Below are 5975 nucleotides of genomic sequence, written 5' to 3'. Positions count from 1 at the left end.
GACCAATTTTTCAGGGGGGCAGCGCACGCTCGCGTCCGACCGCACCTGGACGTGCAGCGCAGATGTGGTATTACACTCTCGAACAGGACGAGGGCGGTATGCCCCCATGGGAGCGTTTCCGCGAGCTATGCATCTTATGCTTCGGCCTGCCGATACGCGGGAGCCGGCTGGAGGAGCTTGGGTGCCTGCCTTTCACCTCCATGGTGCAAGACTTCGGCGACCGCTTCCAGGCCCTGGCTTGCCACGCGCCGAGCGTCATGGCTCGCCAGCGGGCCAAGCTCTTTGTTGGCGGCCTGCCAGATCATATCCGCGTGGACGTGGAGATGTGCAGGCCACATGACTTCCAATTGTCCATGTACTATGCCTGCGCCTTCGAGAGTCATGCAGTGGCCATGCAGCAGGCATCACTGCCCCGGGCCGCCCGACAACCCCCCCCCTCCCCGCGCGTGGCTGACACCGACACCACTTGCATTGGGGCGTCCTGCCCAGGCCCCCACAACGGCCAATGCCGCGGCCCCGACGCGCCCCTTCCGTCGGCTCACCTCGGCCAAGCAGCTCAAGCGTCGTCATCAGGGGGCATGCTACAACTGTGATGAGGCCTACATCCCAGGCCACTTTTGCCCGCACTTCTTCTACGTGGAGGCTGCAGACTACATCGAGGAGGACGCCGCCGCCGCCGGGCTCGGCGACCAGGCCGGCCCATTGGCCGACGAGGTTCCCCAGGGGCCCGCCCAGGCGAATGCCCTCGTGGTCTCCTTCCATGGACTCGCGAGCATATGGACGGAGAAGACTACGCTGCTGCCGGTGATGATCAACGAGGAGCGGTTCCTTGCACTGCTGGATACGGGCTCCACCCACACACTACTAGGGAAAAGTCTATACACAGAATCTTAGCACCAGCGCGGCTCAAAAAGGAGCGCTGCTGCTAATTAGTAGTAGCGCATGTGCGGGAAACTCGCTGCTGATAAGTTTTTAGCAGTAGCGCGCTCGGTGTAAACCGCGCTGCTACAAATATCGATCGGCGGTGTTCACCTAACTCCATTTAGCAGTAGCGCGGTGGCGCGAACCGCGCTACTGCTACGGATGTAGTAGTAGCGTGCTTTTTCTGAGATCGCTGCTGCTAAATTTCAAATTGGCACACTTTTTTGTCCCTGTTAGCAGTAGCGCCGTCGCCCAAAGCGCGCTGCTGCTAATTCCTTAGCAGCAACGCGTTTTAGCTCCCGCGCTACTGCTAACCCGCACCAACCCACCACCTTTTCCCCACCCGTCCCTCCCCTCCCCCTCCTCTCTTCCCTTCCCCCTACCTCCCCCACATGCTCCCACTCTCACTCTTTTTCTTCCTCAATTCTTCTCCCCCATTACTCTCTCTCTTCTATCCACCTTTCTCTCTCTTCATTACTCCTACCTAACTACACCACCTCCATTAATGCATCTCCTTTCTCTTTTTCCTTTCCCCTCAACTAGTTGAAGTTGTCTCCTCCCAAATTAGGTAGCTAGGTAGACGTAGGATTTAGTTAAGTGACCTATTTGCCCCCTAACTAGATCTATCTTTGTCAAGAAGAGCTTTGTGCACTTTTGATCTTCCTACAACATCATCTCCACCGTGTGCTCGATCTCGAGATAGAGGTGATGAAAATTTCATGCTTTTGCAAAATGGAAATATGTTTATGTGTGTGTGATATGTTTGTGGAAATTGTGTGTGTGGCATGAGTTGACGCCAAATTGTGCTTTTGAGTTGCCTATGTTTTGCCGAAATGTCGATTTATTTCAGTTTCGGCGAATTCCGGGCAAACTCTAGATCCATATATGTCCTATTTTTAGGGAAGGTCATGCCAAATTTTTGTATGACTTTGATGCATGCATGCATTTTTATAATCAATTTATTTATTATTACCGTGCAGAGTTGACGATGGTCAGTGGAACGATGGTGGACAGGTGGTTGCGGTCGGCGGTGCAGGACATGAAAGAAAATAACCAGACAGAGGTTTTATGTCCGTGTCGAAAATGCAAAGGAATAGTTTGGCTCGACCCCCATGACGATGGTCGTGTCGAAGCGCACCTGCTCATGACTGGTTTCATGGATGGCTATACTCGGTGGATAATTGAAGATGAGGATGACAATGTTGAGGATGCCGACGGGGCAGGCAATGATGACACAGGGCAAGACGAAGAGATGATCGATAATGGCGGCGGGGAAGAGGCCGGACATGGCGGCGAAGAAGGGGCCGGACATGGTGGAGGAGAAGGGGCCGGACATGGCGGCGGAGAGAACGACATGGACTCCACGCAGCAGAGTTTGTTGGTACTAAGTTCAATCGTGCGGGACCCTCATGTTCAAGCATTGCTTTGCAAGGAGACGAGTACTGAGAGAGTTGCTTCTAGAGAGGAGGCTAAGCTGGAGCAACTGGTGGTAGACTCGAACACTCCATCGTATGATGGTTGCAATCCTGAGGTGACCCGCTTGAGTTTCACGCTCCAACTCCTGAAGACGAAGGCTAAAAACAAATGGACCGACACTAGCCTCGATGAGCATCTCAAGTACCTAAAGGATGTTCTTCCCGCGGGTAATCTATGTCCTACTAGTGTTGATGAGGCCAAGAAGATCATGTGCCCTCTTGATCTGCCACACGTTAGATACCATGCATGCATCAACGATTGCATAATTTATCGGAAGGAGCACGCGGAAAAAACAAGCTGTCCGGTGTGCAATGCTTCTCGATACAAGAAGGCCGGGAAGAAATGTCCCCAGAAAGTTGTATGGTACTTACCGATCACTCCCCGTCTCCAGAGGTATTTTGTAGATCCCAAGGAAGCAAAGCTAATGCGCTGGCATGCGGAGAGGAAGAAGCCCGGCGATGGAGACGATCCGAAGCTGAGACACGTGAAGGATGGAAGCCAGTGGAGAGCGTTGAACAGCTTCTATCGGTATTTTGAATGTGATGCAAGGAACATCATGCTCAGCGTGTGTACCGATGGCATGAATCTGTTTGGCAACAAGAACACCAACCATAGCACATGGCCCGTGTTTGTATGGATGTACAACCTCCCCCCTGGTTGTGCATGAAATCAAAGTACATTCACATGAGCATGCTTATTCAAGGGCCGAAACAACCAGGAAATAATATTAATTTGTATCTGGGGCTACTTCAAGAGGAGTTAGACATGTTATGGAAAACACCGGCCAAGACATGGGACGCCAGCAAAGGTGAGTATTTCAACATGAGAGCCGCGCTGATCACGACAGTGCAGGACTATCTCGGTTACGGATATGTGGCAGGCCAGGTGTGCCATGGATATTGCGGATGCACACGGTGCATGGATGATACGACGTCTCAGCAGCTAACGTCAAGGAAAGATGGCGGGTCTGGGAAAATCGTGTACATGGGGCATCGAAGATGGCTTGAACAGGACGACCCGTGGAGATCTATTCAATGGTCACGCTAAGCATCGAGGACCTCCACGTAAGCGGAGCGGTGCCGAAATCGATGACCTGTTGAAAAACTGGAAGGAGTGCCCCGCACCGGGAAAGACGATGAGAAAGGCGCCGGAGCCGCTGCTGAAGGTATGGAAGACGAGGTCTGTGTTCTGGAACTTGGAGTACTAGCACAAACTCGATACACCTCATTGCCTTGATCAAATGCATATCTGTAAGAATGTCCTTGAGAGCTTGCTCGCAACACTAATGAACATGCCGGATAAGACCAAGGATGGGCCGAAGGCAAGAAAAGACTTGCAAGATTTGAAAATCAGGGAAGATCTGCACATGCCGCCCCGTAAAATGTCAGATGAGACAGAGACAGAGACAGAGGCATGGGAGAAGAAGGGCAAGAAAATAAAGAAAGAGGATTATTGCCCCCCTTCTTGCTTCACCTTAAGTCAGGCTGAGATCAATCAATTCTTTAAGTGCCTTACCGGAGTCAAAGTTAGTTCTGGTTACTGTGGCAAGATAAGCAGATATCTAGACACGGACAAGAAAAGGTTCAGCGGGATGAAGTCTCATAACTGTCATGTGATGATGACGCAGATACTACCTGTTTCCCTTAGAGGGATAATGGACAAGCACGTCCGTGACACACTTATTGGTCTCTGCAACTTTTTCGACGTCATCTCTCGAAAGTCGATCAGTGTGAAGCAGCTCCAAAGGCTACAAGAAGAGATCGTTGTGATACTGAATGAGCTTGAGATGTACTTCCTGCCCGCGTTCTTTGACGTGATGGTGCATCTGTGTGTCCATATTGTGGATGACATAATAGACCTGGGGCCATCATTCCTGCACAACATGATGCCGTTTGAGAGGATGAATGGGATCATCAAAGGATTCGTTCGTAACATGTCCCGTCCGGATGGAAGCATCGTTCAGGGCTATTTTGGCACAAGAGTGCTTCTCTTTCTGTGAGAATTTTCTATATGGCGCAGATCAGCCGCCTGGTGTTAGTGTTGGTTTGCCCGTTAACAAGCACGATGGGAGGCTCGAAGGAGATGGTCACTGCAACGGTCACAGGGAACTGCACGTGGCATACTCAGACCGACGCAGCGACTTTGACAGAGCAAACTTGGTAGTGCTACAACACCTAGACGAGGTAGATCTTTTCGTGGCACTGCAAAAAGAAATTATCGCAAAGAAGTATCGTGACCGGGGGGTATGCAGGACGGACGCCGAAGTTACTAGAGAGCATAACTCCACTTTCCTGCATTGGTTCAAAGAGCATATTATTGCTAATCCCCCGGAGGAGGGCTCTAAGGACGGATTGCTCATATACGCCTTAGCACATGGCCCCTCGCCCAACCTCGTAACCTATCAGGCATATGATATCAATGGATACACGTTCTACACGGAGGCCAAAGATATGGACAGTGATGATCAGAACTCAGGGGTGACGATGGAATGCATGACCGGCAGCGACAACGGCGCAACTGAACGATTTTATGGAAGGGTCGAGGAGATCTGGGAGCTTGACTACTCTGGACTGCACAACACGGCGATGTTCCATGTCAGATGGGTTAAGAATGTCGAAAGAGAAAGCCGGATTTTCACTACCATGACTATACCCGACGCCAAGAGCGCTACCGTGAACGCTATCGCAAAAAACGAGCCATGGGTACACGCTAAGCACGTGACACAATGCTTCTTCATACTGACCCGCGCAATCCCAGCTGTGTTGTCGTGAGGAGAGGCAAAAGGAACATCATTGGAATGGATGGAGTCACCAACGAGGAAGACTATGATCAGTACGGCAACCCAATGAGGGAAGATGCGATGATGATGAAGTATACGTCAAAAGAAGAATTAATACTACATTACCTAAGAAAAATCGTACTCCATGGAAAAGGCAAAGTCACAATGAGGGGCTCAATTATTCTTCGACGGACAAGAAGGTAAAGAAGCTGACTCAAAAACGAAAACGCCAGCACTCAGGAAACGTATGTTATTGGTCAAATGATGTAATATATATATATATATATATATATATATATATATATGTTCCTATTTTGTATACACACTTAGCCATTATTATGCATGGGTCCAATGATGTGTAATATATATGTTCCTATTTTGCATACATATTTAACCATCAAATGATGCAATATATATCGCCCTCCCTTCGTTCACTGCCCTCGGGAAATAAAAGTGGGATAAAATAAAGGAAAAGAAAAAGGAAAACTGGCAGTAGCGAAGGTAGTAGCAGCGTGTTTTGCCTAAACCACTACATCTACTGAAGTTAGTAGTAGCGAATTTTGTATAAAGCGCTACAGCTACTGAAGGTAGTAGCAGCGCGTTTTGTCTAAATGTGCTACTGCTACGTCCACTTAACCCAAAATTCTCACTCGCCCTGCTTCATCCCGCCTTTTCCCCCCAAATCCCCACTCTCTCTTCCCCCATCGCACCGCCGCGCCCGACCCGGCCCCGGCGCTCGCCCCCGACTCCGGCGCCGGCGCTAGCCCCCGACCCCGGCGCTCGCCCCTGACCCGGCCCT

This window comes from Triticum aestivum, chromosome 7B, assembly GCF_018294505.1.
Source record: "Triticum aestivum cultivar Chinese Spring chromosome 7B, IWGSC CS RefSeq v2.1, whole genome shotgun sequence".
Classification (NCBI taxonomy): domain Eukaryota; kingdom Viridiplantae; phylum Streptophyta; class Magnoliopsida; order Poales; family Poaceae; genus Triticum; species Triticum aestivum.
The sequence above is the reverse complement of the archived record's forward strand: the minus strand, read 5'-3'. Positions refer to the sequence as shown.